General features: G+C 38.1%; 1 protein-coding gene across 6 annotated transcripts in view; it reads right to left on the bottom strand.

Annotated features, from left to right (window-relative positions):
* The window catches only part of EPS15 (epidermal growth factor receptor pathway substrate 15), a 141,191-nt gene that overhangs the window by 60,045 nt on the left and 64,942 nt on the right, over window positions 1-16,204 (bottom strand). The gene's annotated exons all lie outside the window — the stretch shown is intronic.

Here is a 16,204-nt window from a genome sequence, read left to right as displayed (position 1 = left end):
AATGAAAATTACTGGTGAAAAACAAGGAGGGGTTGCATCAGCTCTGTGAGCTTAACCCTTAAATACCACTGTTAAATAAAATAAAAATGGCTAAGAGAAACAGTCAACAATATTAAGGAAAAGGACATTACTTAAGTGCTAATTACCTCTTAAATCCCTTGTGTGCACCAATTTTAGAATGAAACAACAGAGAAAATAGAAAAGACTGCCAATACACAGGTCATCTGATCTATTCAATACTGTATCTGCTCAAAAGCTATTTTAGAACCACCTTTCAATATCAATTGATCAAATATATAAGATAATGTGCACTGAGTGAAAAAAAGAATCACATTAGCATTTATCTCTTTCTACTCTTCAGGTCATACATGTTAGGATCCACATTTACATTGAAATATCATTTTCTAAATTCTTATATGCGTCCATCAAAACTGGATTCCTAATAAGGGACTCTTAAGCAATCTTAGATTCAGAATTACAAAACAGAGGTTTTTTTTTTTTTTTTTAAGTAAAAAATTTAAATGCCTGGTTGTACTGAAATCTCTCCCCTCCCCACTGCTCCCTTTACTTTCTTTTTCCACAAAATGAGAAGAAAAAGCCACAGAATTCTGCAAGAATACACTTTTGGGGTGAGGCGAAGGTAATGAAGACCAACAAGAAAGGAGGATGCCATTCAAGAAGTCCTTCAAATTAGCACTGCAGAGTTTTTTCTTAGAGCTTCATGACTGTATTTCAGTTTCAGCTTAAGACATAGCCCAAACAGAGGCTCAGGCTCCATTAAGCTGAGGCATAAAATAAAGTGAGAAAATTTTATCACAGGAGATACTTAAGGGACCTACATGCCACTTTTAAATTTCTCACCAGTGTAGATAAAAATCAACTGTTTTGGATACACAGGTGCAATGCTCTTAAGATTTGTATGAGGGGGAAAAAGGACAATAATAAAGCTATTTGTGTAATGCTGCTTTTAAATACCAAAGATGACCAAGGAGCTCACTAACTGTTTGTCAGATGGGTCAAAATATGATTCAAGATGTAGTGGAGGTTTTTAAACATTCTCTTATCATACGAATCACTGTGGCAGCCCATTACTCCCATACCTCAAACTACTTATTAAGCAAAGGTCATCCCTTACTCTCAGTCCTTAAAAAATTAGGTAAAATTTAAAAACAAAAAAAAATACAGGAAGAAAAATTTAAATATACTCCACAAATTCTGCAAGTTCAATCTTAGAAATTTTTTCTTTCCACCTTATGTGAGCAGAGGAGTGTTTCCAGTCCTGCTGCAGCATGTCAAAAATCAGTCACATGAAACACCAGCTTCCTCCCTTCATCCCAAATCCTCACACGCATTCCACACAAGGTCAGTACCAACTCAGTTCCTTGTTTCTGACAGTAGATAATAACAAAAACAGAAAATGCAACATAGTATCACAGACCAAACATGCACACACTAATATGCATGTCTGTATTCAATCTTTTCTTGCTCTGCTGTTAATTGCTGATACTGGCCATGTCTGCTCAGATCAAGTGTGCATGAAAGAAAACGGGGTGCAAGAAAGCAGTGAACTGCTTTAACACAGCTAAGACATAAGAATGGGAGAGCAAAAGAAGGAAGGTCACTCAGTGAAAAAGGAAAACAGATTACAAAGTACTCTCAGCTCTAACCAGCAAACAACGTTGATGTTTGGGTAAAATGGAAGAAGAACATAAAGTACAAATTCATGATTTTGGGTGTGGGAGGGGTGGGGAATGGTGGTGATATCAAACGCCCTGAAGACCATTCCGAACTAAACAAAAATATAGGAATCTTTAGGGATTAATTTCTCTTTATTCTGAGATCAATTAAATTTAACTTTCAGTCCATATTTATCTAGTCAAATTCTGGTCTCATAATATAACTCCTTTTATTATCAAAATCAAGTAGTATAATTACTGAACAGAAAACTTTAAAAAGAATAAAATGACCAGTTACAGTACTTTCTATACCAAACCTATGACTGATTCATGTTGATGTTTGGTAGAAACCAACACAATATTGTAAAGTAATTATCCTTCAATTAAAACTAAATAAATTTTTTAAAAATTAATGAATGAAAATCTTTCCTAAAATCAGACTGAAAATCAAATAATTTTCTCATTAATTTAGATGATAATTTCAGAGATACCAAATTGTTATTCTGTGGTATTCCACAGGCATTTAACCTCTGTAACTATCTTTCTCATTTCAGGCAACTAAAAATATGTAAACACACTTTAGGTACACTAACAATGGCAGGCCATATTCCTTACATTCTCCTCACTCTCAAACAACAGGTGTATTTTTCTAAAGGTGAACACATAGTCAATACAAGAACATCCAAGCATTCTGTTTAACACTAGTAATTTAAAATTTTAATTATTTTTAAGACTCTGTGCCACAATAAAAAGATGTTTAGATGCAGTTTCCTAAGGAGTCCATCAATACATGTGGATAAGACATACATATCTCAAAGACAGGTGTGTGAGTATTTTGTTGCTTATCTTAGACGTCGGGAAAAGCTACTGCCTTCACCTTAGCAACTTCTGAAAAAGGGAAACGATCCTACACACCCTCCATTTTAGACTATCTCTCTGGCCCTATTTACTCCCAAGATTATAGCACATCTTGAAGAATCCACAAATAGCAAAGCTGTAAAGAAAGGCCAGAAAAAGAGCTTCCTAGTGTTTCAAAGGTTGATGGAACCTGGAATCTGAACCAGCAAGAAAAGCAAAATACAAGCTAAGCTTTCAGAATCTGAAGTTTATAACTGCATAAACTTATGATCAAGTAGTCAAACATCCGTCCAAGGACTGGAGGCTTGGATTCTAATCTGGCTCTGCCACGAAATGGTTCTTCTGACTCTGATTAGGTCATACAACTATTCAGAGCTTCAGTATTATTTTTCACTCTGCAGATGCTAATATCTCTACCATCTTAAGATTTGTACAGTGAAATGCACAAGATAGCATGTAATTAAGAAAAAAGTAGGCACTGAGCCTATGCTGATTTGGTTTTACCTATAATATTAATATTACTTAGAATTTTAAATAATATAGGTGGAGTAATTTTTAAATTTGTTAAACAGAATCATGGGATATCAGAAAGTTTATAAAACACTGATATTGTCTAAATATTCAAAATAACTACTGTCTACATTTAGAAATTCATTATATGGTTTTCAAAGCATAAGACTTGGAGTAAAATAGTCCAAAATTCAAATACTGGCTCCATCATAGTCATCCTTGTTAAAACCACTGACGTAACAGCTCCTTGTTCTAGCTGACCCGCCCTTCTTCAAGGACTCAGCGATCTTAGGAGACCGCTCCTCTCTCCCTATTATCTTTCTACCCATATAGTTCCAATAGAACATACCATCTTTTTCATCTTTTTAACCTCTCTGAATAATAATTAGCCAATGATTAGTTTCCAACCAAAGCTCAACCAGTCATAGCTTCCCACATCATAATCACAGGAATTACCTCAAGATAGGGTCCCTGATCAAAGCCAAGGTAGTTACAAACTTTATCTAAGATGCCTTTATTTGGAATTAATAGAAAACAACAACATGAATTAGATTTTACAGAAGCAGGATTTTGTATACAATTGAAGTTAAGTTGGTATCAAGTCCAATTAAACCATTCAGTTTGGGTGATAAAGTATTGGAGATTCCCAGGCTGGCATAATTCCTGTTGAAATACCATATGATAAATATACCACAGTGGTGACAGCTGCATAACAGTGCAAATACATCTATGCCACTGGTCTGTATGACTAAAAATGGTTTTAAAACTGTTAACTTTTTGCTATGCATATTTTACCACAATAAAAAAAGTTAATAAAAAGGAAAGCACAGAGATGAGAAAACTCTAGATAGCAGATTAATTTATCTAAGATGGAGGGTTATGTGTGGTAAATAAAGCTGTAATGGTAGATCAGGTTATGATTATAAAACAACTTCAGTACTAGGTAAAGACACACAGATTTTTAATATAGGCAGACAATGTGAGTCCCCAAAGATCTGAGTTGTGCTTTTCTGAACTCCTGAATGGCATTAAACAACATAGCTCTTCATTCTCTGCTGGTTTCTGCTCTATTGGGAAAGAGAGGAAGCAGAGGCTCTTATTATTGAGAAAGCTGATGACAGTTGCTAGAAAGGCAACAGAACACTCTGACTCTGCTTATCTTGGGAACTGTCAGAAGTCTTGAGCTGGATTAGAGTAACAACTGCAGACAGTTGATAAGAAAGTCTTGGCTTGTAATTCAAACCACTCTGAAAGTTAGACTCTAAGAATTCATATTTAGTTGATAAAAACAAGTTTGAGACTAAAGACAATGATTTGTACCTTAAGTTTTTAATTTCTCTTTGCCTTAAATATATAATCACTATACAACTATGTATTATTTTAATTCTTTCAACAAATAGCTATTGAATATCTGTGCTATATTGTGCTTAGTCGCTCAGTCGTGTCCGACTCTTTGCAACCCCATGGACTGCAGTCTTGCAGGCTCCTCTGTCCATGGGGATTCTCCAGGCAAGAATACTGGGGTGGGTTGCCATGCCTTCTTTCAGGGGATCTTCTCAACCCAGGGATAGAACCCAGGTCTCCCATATTGGAGGCGGATTCTTTACTGTCTGCGCCACCAGAGAAGTCAGAATACTGGAGTGGATAGCCTAGCCCTTCTCCAGGGGAACTTCCCAACCCAGGAATCAAACAGGGGTCTCCTGTTTGACAAACTGAGCTACCAGGGAAGCCCACTGAGTATCTACTATATACCAAACAAGATTAAACTTGGCCCCCTACTTATAGTTTGCTGGGAAAACGAAAACAGCCATTAATGATAAAACTGTTAAGATAATTGCTATAAAAACTTAAGTGCATTTGATCCTATGGGGAAAAAACAAAACTTTTTCGTTTTGAGAGGCTGGCTTTTTAAAATGAGTTTTAGTTTTGAAAGTAAGTCCAAATGTATTCTTTGACAAAGACTGTTGAAAGGAAAGGCCAACTGGAGACAGGAAAAAACACAAACTTTGGAGTGTGGCTCACATGACCACTGCCCTGTCAGTGAAAGATTCCAAAACTAGACGATTCATTTTTTTTTTAAAGGAGAAAAGAAAGTTTATTTTGCAAAGTCCAAATAATTAATTTATTCTACTTGCCTAGCAGGATAAAATGAGATGAAAAAACTCAAAGAAAAGAAATATAAGACTAGGACTTAATTTTCTTAAAGAGAACAATGGATAATAAAGTTGATGAGATTATTCATTTATATTCCACCTAGAAGTACTTCAGCACAATGCTTAGCACACAATAAGTGCTTAGTAAAACGCCAGCAATCATCATCATCATCCAATTTACTAGCATAAAAGTATAAAATTTACTGGCTTTTTGGAAAGTTCTAATCAAGCACCTAATCACTTCACGGCAAATAGATGGGGACACAATGGAAACAGTGACAGACTTTATTTTCTTGGGTTCCAAAATCACTGCAGATGGTGACTGAAGCCATGAAATTAAAAGATGCCTGCTCCTTGGAAGAAAAAGCATGATCAACCCAGACAGCATATTAAAAAGCAGAGACATTACTTTGCCGACAAAGGTCAGTCTAGTCAAAGCTACAGTTTTTCCAGTAGTCATGTATGGATGTGAGACTTCAACCATAAAGAAGGCTGAGTGCCAAAGAATTGATGCTTTTGAAATGTGGTGCTGGAGAAGACTCTTGAGAGTCCCTTGGACTGCAAGAAGATCTAACCAGTCCATCCTAAAGGAGATCAGTCCTGGGTATTCACTGGAAGGACTGATGCTGAAGCTGAAGCTCCAATACTTTGGCTACCTGATGCAAAGAACTGACTCAGTGGAAAAGACCCTGATGCTGGGAAAGACTGAAGGCAGGAGGAGAAGGGGAAACAGAGGATGAGTTGGTTGGATGGCATCACCAGCTCAATGTTCATGAGTTTGAGAAAGCTCCAGGAGTTGGTGATGAACAGGGAAGCCTGGTGTGCTGCAGTCCATGGGGTTGCAAAGAGTCAGACACAACTGAGTGACTGAACTGAACTGAATCAAGCATCCAGAGTGATGGCAGTTAGAACTTAAATATGTTGGTAGAGACTGACTCCTAAATCCTTCAGGATCTGAAATTTCTTGGTAGACATTTTCGTTTCCCCAAAACAAACTGAAACATATTCTCTAAAATGTGCTGCTCTTAAAAGACCTAAGTTCCCCTTAATAAGCTATCAGTTTCACAAAATAATGCAAGCAAATAAAATGTCATTTCTATAGGAAACAACAGGTTCAGAGCAGAGGTTCAAGAGAAATATAAGCCACACATGTAATTTTAAATGGTCTAGTAGCTCTATATTAAAAAGTAAAAAGAAACAAGTGAAATTTATTTTAATATGTTTTATTTAATCCAAGATATAAAAAAATTCACATTCTTCTTTTGAAATCCAGTATATTTTATACTAACAGCACATCTTAATTTGGATTAGCCATATTTCAAGGGCTCAGTAGCCACATGTAGCTCGTGGTTGCTGTATTAACACAGACTCAGACTTGAGCAAGAAGGGTTTCAAAAAAGAGAAGTTTCCCTAAGCAGAGGTTTTAAATGATGAGCCATGTACTTTATGTGAATACAAATTAAGGTGCCTCTCCTTATTGCCAAACAAACAAACGCTACAACTTAAGAGCTTCGATGACTCAATCACTAATGGACTGTTGAGGCAGTCACAACTGAGACCTTCTAGAATCAGTACCACGGGGCCAGAAACAGATCAGATTGGATTTTACAAGCAAAAGAATTCCAGATTCAATAATATAAGCAATGCCTCTCCAGAGCTAATGTTTTCTCACAGTATTTAAACTGAACTAAACCAAAACCATATAATTTTTTTTAAAAAGTCAAGTCACATGCTAATAGTGCCCAAAATACTTTTAAAAAATCAGCTCCTATGTATGATTGAGGTAGAGAGCTACATATTCAGGGACACAGATTCTGGCTGCCCAGCTACACAGTCTGTCTCCAACTAGGGAAGCAACTGCTCATTCCATCACTCCAACCAACATCTGCTTAGCACCTTTCAGTGAATGCTGCGCTCTAAGCACTGAGCTAGGTTTTGGGTATGATGATGATGACGATTACTAACAAGCACTGAGAATTTACCATGTTCCAGGAACTGTACTAGGCATTTTACATGGTATTATTCATATTTTCATTTTACAGATGAAGAAACTGAGGCACAGATAGTTAAGTAACTTGTCTAAGTCATGTCAGGAATCAAACCAGGCAACCTGGTTAGAACACCCATGTTCTGAAATATATACTATATTGACTAATTAGAAATTATAAGAGACAGTTGGTACTGTCACACAGAGCTCAGAGACTACTGGGGAAAGACATATAATTCAGTATCCCACATGTTCTCAGAGAAGGATATTAAGTATTCTCTGACCTAAAGTGGATATCAAGAAAAACTTCTTAGAAAAGTTGTGCATTCCTCATCTGAAAAATCAGGATAAGACTGCTCACCCTTCAGTGATGTTGCAAGAATTAAATAGGAGAACTTAGGCAGGCGTAGCACAATGCCTAATAACTACTACTGTAATCATCTATCCTGTTTACTGGCCCGAGGTCAACAAATTGGCCTGACAGGATGTAGCTTCTACTTCCTGATGTTCTTGCTAAAAAGACAGAGACAGGAAGGAAGTAAAAGCTGGGAGAAGACAAATAAATATTAACTCCTGCCTCACCACCACCACCACACTAAGTGATTGAAGCAATTTCTTGGTATGTTTTACCTTTCAGTGCCAAGACCTTCTGAAATATTTGAACCACTTTACTTTCAGAGCAAGGGTTCTTAAAAATTGGTTCATGGATAGCTTTTAAGGGTCTAGGAACTCCTGAAACAAATGCAAGATGGTTACATGGATAAATATGTTCTTTTTTTTTCTGGAGGTAGTGTCTAACAGCCTTCAGATTCTCAAAGGAAATCCCTTACACAACAGATTGGCAAATAGGAAAAAAAAAAAAAAGTCTATTAACCTTAATGTTCCTGTGAGAATTAAAACTCCTTTTGTCTATAAAATCTTCTTTTATAGTCTTCAAAATAAACTATTATTCAGAAGATCCTTTGCTTTATTTCATCTTTTAGGGATGGTTTCTAGCCTGCCATAAGCTTTTCAGGAATTAAGTCTGGAAATTACTTTAATATTTATAATATTCTTTGATTTATTCAACCTGTACCAAAATTCTGCAGTGTCAGGCACTGTGTGCATTAATTTCTAGACATATCCAAATGAATAAGATACAGACCCTACCCTGAAGGAGTTAAAATTTTTTTAAAAAAGGATATATTAAAAAAAAGATCACATTAAAATGTGGTGAGTACTATTCTAAAAGAATGAAGACTCTCTAAGTAGAAAGGAAAGAAGAACTAGCAATCAAGGTTTCAGGAAGGGTTTGACAAAGGAGATGATATTTAAGCTGGGCCTTAAAGCGGGAATAAAGTTTACAAGGTAAAGGTGTGCTCAGACAAAGGGAAATACCAACGTCACAGGCACAGAATAAAATCTGGTGGCATGCTGAACTGAGAGGTAATAAGCCCACCCAGCAAAGGAAAACAGTAGGATCACAGACACAGAAGAATAAAAACTGGTGGCATATTGAGCTGAGAGGTAATAAGCCCACCCACCATATGGCTCGAGAAGAGGAGTGAAACTGAAATGGCAGATTAAAGCATTATGTTGACCACTGAGAGAGGGGCCAAGAGCAAACACACAATATCTGTTCTAGGAGGTTTACTGTGGAAGTAGCGAAGACAAAAGAATGGTCAGGATGCCAAAAGAACCCCACAAAGGAAGAGACTTTATGCCATACTCAGAAAAGTGAGACGGATCATGCTGGGGAGTTGGAGTCCTAAGGGATCCTGGTTGTACTTTCTGTATCAGCTGGAAGAAGGACAGTCTCAAGGAATGGAGCAGAGACTCATAGCACACAGTTTATTAGGAGGTTACAGCAGTGATCCAGGTACGAGGTAAAGGCTAATTCTAAGACAGAAAAAGCAGAAAGAACAGGACTGATTTTAACAATACTGAACAAATTATTTTCTCTATATACTTATCAATAAGCTACGTCTCTCTCTATATATATATATGTGTGTATACACACACACACACACACACACACACACACATATGGGCTTCCTTGGTGGCTCAGATGGTAGAGTCCACCCGCAATGTATGAAAACACAGGTTCGATCCCTGGGTCAGGAAGATTCCCTGGAGAAGGGAATGGCAACCCACTCCAGTATTCTCGTCTGGAAATCTCATGGACAGAGGAACCTGGCAGGCTACATACAGCCCATGGGGTTACAAAGTCAAACATGACTGAGCAACTAATGCACACACACACACATATATATGGTATCTATTTTATAGATATACATGGTACCTATTACATACCCGGTGGCTCAGTGGTAAAGTGCTGGAAATGGGGGTTTGATCCCTGGGTTGGGAAGATCCCCTGGAGAAGGAAATAGCAACCCATTCCTGTACTCTTGTCTGGAAATCTCAAGGTCAGAGGAGGCTGGCAGGCTACATACAGTCCATGGGGTTGCAAAGACTTGAACACGACTAAGCATCCACTCCCAGTTCAAACAGTCATATAACCTAAGCAGTAGGGATTAACAGTGAACAAGCACAGTCCCTACGATTAAGAAGCACACACTCTAGTGAGGTATCCAAATAAAACAGACAATTATAATGAAGCATGGTAAGTGCTATGACAAGCGTAAATTTAAAAACTATGTAAGATAAGCTCTTAAGTAAGATTTGGTAGGTATAGGGGTTGAGAGGTAAAGCAGTCAAGAGATGGCTTTCCCTTTCAGTGAAAATGTTATCTAAGGTAAGATCTGAAGGATGAGGAGGAGTTGATCAGGCAAAGGACAAGAAAAGGTAGGAAAGGTTTCAAGAAACATTTCAAAAATAAAAGAAGAAAAATGAGAAGATAAATCTCAGGTTTCTAGCTTGAGTTATAGGAAGTGGTGATGTCACTGAGAAACGGAAATAAAAGAGACTAGCATAGTGGTCAGGGCAAGCTTATGAAGTTATGTCCTACTGAACGATCAGATGAAAATACTAGTTGGGTAATGAAAAATACAGCTGTTCAGTTCAGGTGAGAGATCCAGGTATTAGATTACTATAACAACTGCTTTCCCATAAGTTAAAAATATTATACTAATTTAAGCTGATTGATATAATTAAATTCCAATACAGCAAGTGCTGAAGGAATTGTATAAAAAAATTGAAGAAACAGCTGACAAAAAGTTATCCTGCTTCAAGCTACCAATGTCCTATATTTTCAACGAGAAACAATTTGGTGAACTAGAGAAGAAAACAACATCTCATTTTCTGACTGATATCAAAGAACATTCTTTACCTAACCAACTCTTGAGGTTATATAAATTAATAGTTTTTTACATCTCTATTGATTTTCAATGCTCAAAACAAATTATTATTCTAAGACTTTCTTCATTACGCTTTTCTATATTTTCCAAATTTTAATGACTATGTATTATAACCACCACTGAGGGGAAAAAAAATCTTTTAAAGCAACGTACTCATTACACACTCATTACAATTTCATATTATGTATGTTGTTTATTTGCAGATTTGGTCCCTGGACTAAAATTAAGTATCTTCATCTGAAAACCAAATAAATAAGAAGGAGCAAATCTTTTGTCAGATAACAATTTAGTAAAAGTCACAACAAAATCTGTTTAAATTCTTTTTTCCTGTTTAGTAGTTATACACATCACAGTCTGACATATTAATAAAAGATTTGATTCAAAGGCTATAGAGTAATACCATTGCACAGAAAAAACTGTTATTCACAGTAACAAAAGCCAAGCTTTATAATGTAATATCTCAAAGGTTTGGTGGAAGTGACCTAATACCATTTACCAAACTGAATTTTAACAACTGTAATTTCAGCAGGGGTAAATGACTCTTATTATGACATTACTGAAGTTGACAGATGATGGAAGTTTGCCTACACTGTAGTTCTCACCTAAAGTAAAAGCCTAGGGAAAATATTTTCACAAGTGTCAAATCAAGTATAAATGTATTTCAAATTTATAAAATGTGACTATAATTTAAAACTTAATATGGTTTTGAGGCTCTATGATTTTCTTAATAAGACAGTCATAAAATGTTACATATGTTCTTTTTTGTGATTAGCTGTAATTCACCATACAAGACTGACAGTACAACTTAACATTATGGTAACTAGAAGTAGTGAAAGCTCAGTTTATCAAAATGTAATTAATATTACAAAAGTTTGTACTAGCAAGAACATTTAATGTACAATGCTCTACTTCCTATTAAAACTTACAAAGACTTTCCATATGTAAAATAACTACTGTTGAAATCGAGCAAGCCCTAGAATATTGGGGTATGTGTCTATTTTCACAGGCTTGAGAGGCATAGATGACAAGTATTTTCAAATCTAGCTACCATTCAATGCACATTTCTCATAACACAAGCAAAAATGCAGTCTATACACCAGTAAGACTAATCCAATGTTTATTTTTTTCAAACCAAAGTAAAAATGTTCTAAATCTTAATGAAAAGCTATATTATATAAGAGGAAAAATGCAGAACTACAACTTATACAACCAGGTTTGGGTGCCAGTCAGCAGTGTTGCTGACCTGATGTATGACTTTGATTTTTTTCCCCAAAGAGTAAGAAAGAAATTAGATTATATAATCTCCAAGGGTTTGTTTTTATTTGTGTTTTACTTTCTAGGATTCCAACAGTAGAAGCTTTATGTAATAGCCAAAGGCTCACTTTTTTGAGCTGGAAATGAGAATCTGATAGAATTCAGTAGAAGGCAGATATGTCAAAACTAAACACTCCCATTTAAAAAAAGTGCCCAAGGGAGACAAGGCAGAGAAGTAGGTGGAAGTGGACTACATCTTTCTCCATGGATGCATCAGGAACACATCTTCAGATGCAGAAGATCTTGCAGAGCAATCAGCTGAGAGCTAGCAGGAGTCCCTGACCATCGGAAAGGAATACACAGGTCCACGCAAAACTTGGTAGAATGAAGGAAGGAAGGGAAACAGAGGAAGATAATGAACAGGACCAATCTGTACCTGGGGGGTTGGGGAGCTGAACCAGGGTTGAGATATCCACATCAGGGCAACTGGCTGGGACAGAAGGGAAGCATTTGAGGCTGTTGGACAGGGAAGGTGATCTGTAACCATCTGAATGGAGTGAGAATGACACAGACAATCTGTGCCATGGCCCTACACACCCAAGATGGGGATGCACGTCCACCAGAATGCATGGTGACTGGGAGATGGAGAATAGAGATTGGACAGCAATTCCAGGACAAGCACTGCTGTTGACCATAGGGAGATGGCCTGAGAAGATGAGGAGGAGGAGAGTGTGGCAGGGAATGTCTTTGGAGGAAAGCCAGGAAGCCATGGAGGGGGCATGGTGCTACTGCTGAGTCACAGGGAGGGGATGGAGCCCATCACTGTAGCCTCTCTCTCTCCATATGCAAACACCGACAGCTGACCAATAGAGACAGACCCCAGAGAGGGTGGTCCTAACAGTGCCAGACACACGGAGCCATAGAGAAGGACCAGCCAGAGAGGCCTTTGAACACCAGCTGGCAGAGGTTAGAAAAGGATTCTAAGAGCAGCATATTTTCCATGCCTGTGGCCAACTGGCTTCACTGCACACCTGGCACTGCTAGGGTCTCTGCAATCCAAGCAGCCGTGCTACCTCCACATTCGGTCCTCATTGGGGCAGAGTAGCCAGATGCTAGGAAAACACCCTAACAATGCCATATCTCTTGAGCCTGTGGCTACTGGTGTCCATGAGCTGCCAGGGTTCCTGTGATCCAAACAGCCATGACATCTCCATGCCCATTCCTCACTGGGGCAGACCCAAGTCCTCCAGGGAAGTCCTCAGGAGCAAACTCCCGTGGATGACCCACATGCAGAGGTAAGGATAAAACCACAATTGAGCTCCAGGAGCAGAATGGCTAAGGAAGAGGATCAAAAACCTTTCCACCAGTGGTATAAGCTGCAGATAAGTCCACACAATCAACTGCGTAGACTTTGTGTCTATGGCATATATAAAAGGACAATGAGTGTTCCCACAAAAGAAAACGCCTAGCTCTAGCAGCTGTGGACACTGGAGGCAAGAACACACAGGAGCAGGGCCAGATTAGAGTCTGAGCTGTCCCCAAAACAGGTCAAAGCGATCTTGAGAAAGAAAGAGGACCTGGTGGAATACACCTTCAGACTATACTACAAAGCTACAGCCATCAAGACAGTATGGTACTAGCACAAAAACAGAAATATAGACCAATGGAACAAGACAGAAAGCCCAGAAATAAACCCATGCGTCTATGGGCACCTTATTTTTGACAAAGGAGGCAAGAATATACAATGGAGAACACAAGTCTCTTCAGTAAGTGATGCTAAGAAAACTGGCAGCTACATGTAAAAGAATGAAATCAGAATACTTCCTAACACCATACACAAAGATAAACTCAAAATGGATTAAAGACCTAAATTTAAGACCCAAAACTATAAAACTCTTAGAGGAAAACATAGGCAAAAAACTCTATGACATAAATCATAGCAAGATCCTCTGTGACTCACCTCCTAGAGTAATGTAAATAAAAACAAATATAAACAAGTGGGACCTAACTAAACTTAAAAGCTTCTGCACGACAAAGAAAACCATAAATAAGACGAAAAGACAACTCTCAGAATGGGAGAACTGCAAATGAAGCAAGTGACAAAGGATTAATCGCCAAAATATACAAGCAGCTCATGAAGCTCAATATCAGAAAATCAAACAACCCAATCAAAAAATGGGAGGAAGACCTAAAGAGACATTGCTCCAAAGAAGACATGCAGATGGCTAATAGACACTTGAAAAGATATTCAAAATTGTTTATTATTAGAGAAATGTAAGTCTAAACTACAATGAGGTATCACCTCACACTGGTCAGAATTGCCATCATCAAAATATCTGCAAAAAATAAATGCTAGAGAGGATGTGGAGAACAGGGAACCCTCTTGCACAGTGGTGGGAATATAAACTGATACAGCCACTATGGAGAACAGCATGGAGGTTTCTCAAAAAACTAGGAATAAAACTACCATAGGACCCAGCAATCCCACTACTGGGCATATACCCTGAGAAAACCACAATTCTAAAAGACACATGTACCCTAATGTTCACTGCAGCATTATTTACAATAGCTAGGACATGGAAGCAACCCAGATGTCCACTGACAGATGAATGGATAAAGAAGCTGTGGTACACAGATATATAATGGAATATTAGCCATAAAAAGGAATGCATTAAAGTCAGTTCTAGTGAAGTGGATGAACCTAGAGCCTGTTATACAAAGTGAAGTTAAGTCAGAAAAAGGAAAACAAATATCATATATTATAGTATATATATGGACTCTAGAAACAGTACTGACAAACCTATTTGCAGACCAACAACAGAGATGCAAACACAGAGAACAGACTTGTGGACACAGTGGGGGAAGAAGAGGGTGGGACAAATTGAGAGAAGAGCATTGAAAGATATACATTAACAAATGTAAAAAGACAGCCAGTGGGATTTGCTCTACGACACAGGGAGCTCCTCCCAGTGCTCTCTGACAACCTAGAGGGCTGGGATAGGGTTGAAGGTGGGAGGGAGGTCTAAGAGGGAGGGAACATATGTATATCTACGGCTGATTCATGTTGACGTATGGCAGAAACCAACACAACATTGTAAAGCAATTACTCTCCATTTAAAAATTTTAAAAGAATTTTTTAAAGATAAAACTGAATGGAAAAATACTGTTTTTATTTAGTATTATGCTGAGTATTTGCTATGCATTTGAAAAACCAATGCTTTTAAAATATAATTATTTTCATCATTAAAACAATAATTTATCAAATAGAAAACATTTTTTAAGACAGTACCCAGACTAAGTTTATAAAATGTCAAGACATACTGTTCAAAGAGGTAGATGATACTAAGGGCAATCATTGACATTACTGTGGATTTGAAGCTATACTGCCTTCTATAGACGTTCACTCCCTGAATTCACCCCTCCTGCTAGCAGAATTTTCATCTGGGGATACGCCCTCCTCCATTTGGTCTCAGCGGCAAACTACCCCCACCCGTCCAGGAGACAGTTCACGACACATCAGCAAACAGTATGTCCCTGGCCACTGACTTCAGTATAATCCTACACCAGTCCAATCAGATCGACTCTGAGGGCTTTTGCAGGAACTGCCAGAAGAGAGTAACTCCACTAGATTTTAAATAATAGGTACATGAAACTCAGATGTGCAATAACCCCCGTGACAGCATAATAGGAAAGTCTACCTGAGAATGGAACCACCTAGTGGAGGTGGAAACAGGAAATGGAGAGAGCAAGAGAACTGATTATATCATTTTAGCCCCAGGGCAAAGCTATGCTTTAAGCTACGCTTACTCCTTGGAAGGAAAGTTATGACCAATGTGGATAGCATATTAAAAAGCAGAGACATTACTTTGCCAACAAAGGTCCATCTAGTCAAGGCTACGGTTTTTCCAGTGGTCATGTATGGATGTGAGAGTTGGACTGTGAAGAAAGCTGAGCACCGAAGAATGGATGGTTTTGAACTGTGGTGTTGGAGAAGACACTTGAGAGTTCCTTGGACTGCAAGGAGATCCAACCAGTCCATCCTAAAGGAGATCAGTCCTGGATGTTCATTGGAAGGACTGATGCTGAAGCTGAAACTCCAATACTTGGCCACCTCAAGCGAAGAGCTGACTCATTGGAAAAGACCCTGATGCTAGGAGGGATTGGGGGCAGGAGAAGAAGGGGATGACAGAGGATGAGATGGCTGGATCGCATCACCGACTCAATGGACATGAGTTTGAGTAAACTCCGGGAGCTGGTGATGGACAGGGAGGCCTGGCGGTGCTGCAATTCATGGGGTCACAAAGAGTCAGACACAACTGAGTGAACTGAACTGAACTGAAGCTATCCCTACCTCTAAGAGGCCTCAGTGAATAAATTCACTCTCACTTATTCAGCCTGGGTTGAATTCTTTCTTGCAACTGAAAAAAATCATAACTTTCTCTACAATAATCTCAATGTAGTCTCATGGAT

This window comes from Odocoileus virginianus, chromosome 5 (genome assembly GCF_023699985.2).
Source record: "Odocoileus virginianus isolate 20LAN1187 ecotype Illinois chromosome 5, Ovbor_1.2, whole genome shotgun sequence".
Taxonomy (NCBI): Eukaryota; Metazoa; Chordata; class Mammalia; order Artiodactyla; family Cervidae; genus Odocoileus; species Odocoileus virginianus.
This window is presented reverse-complemented; position numbering and strand designations above follow the sequence as displayed.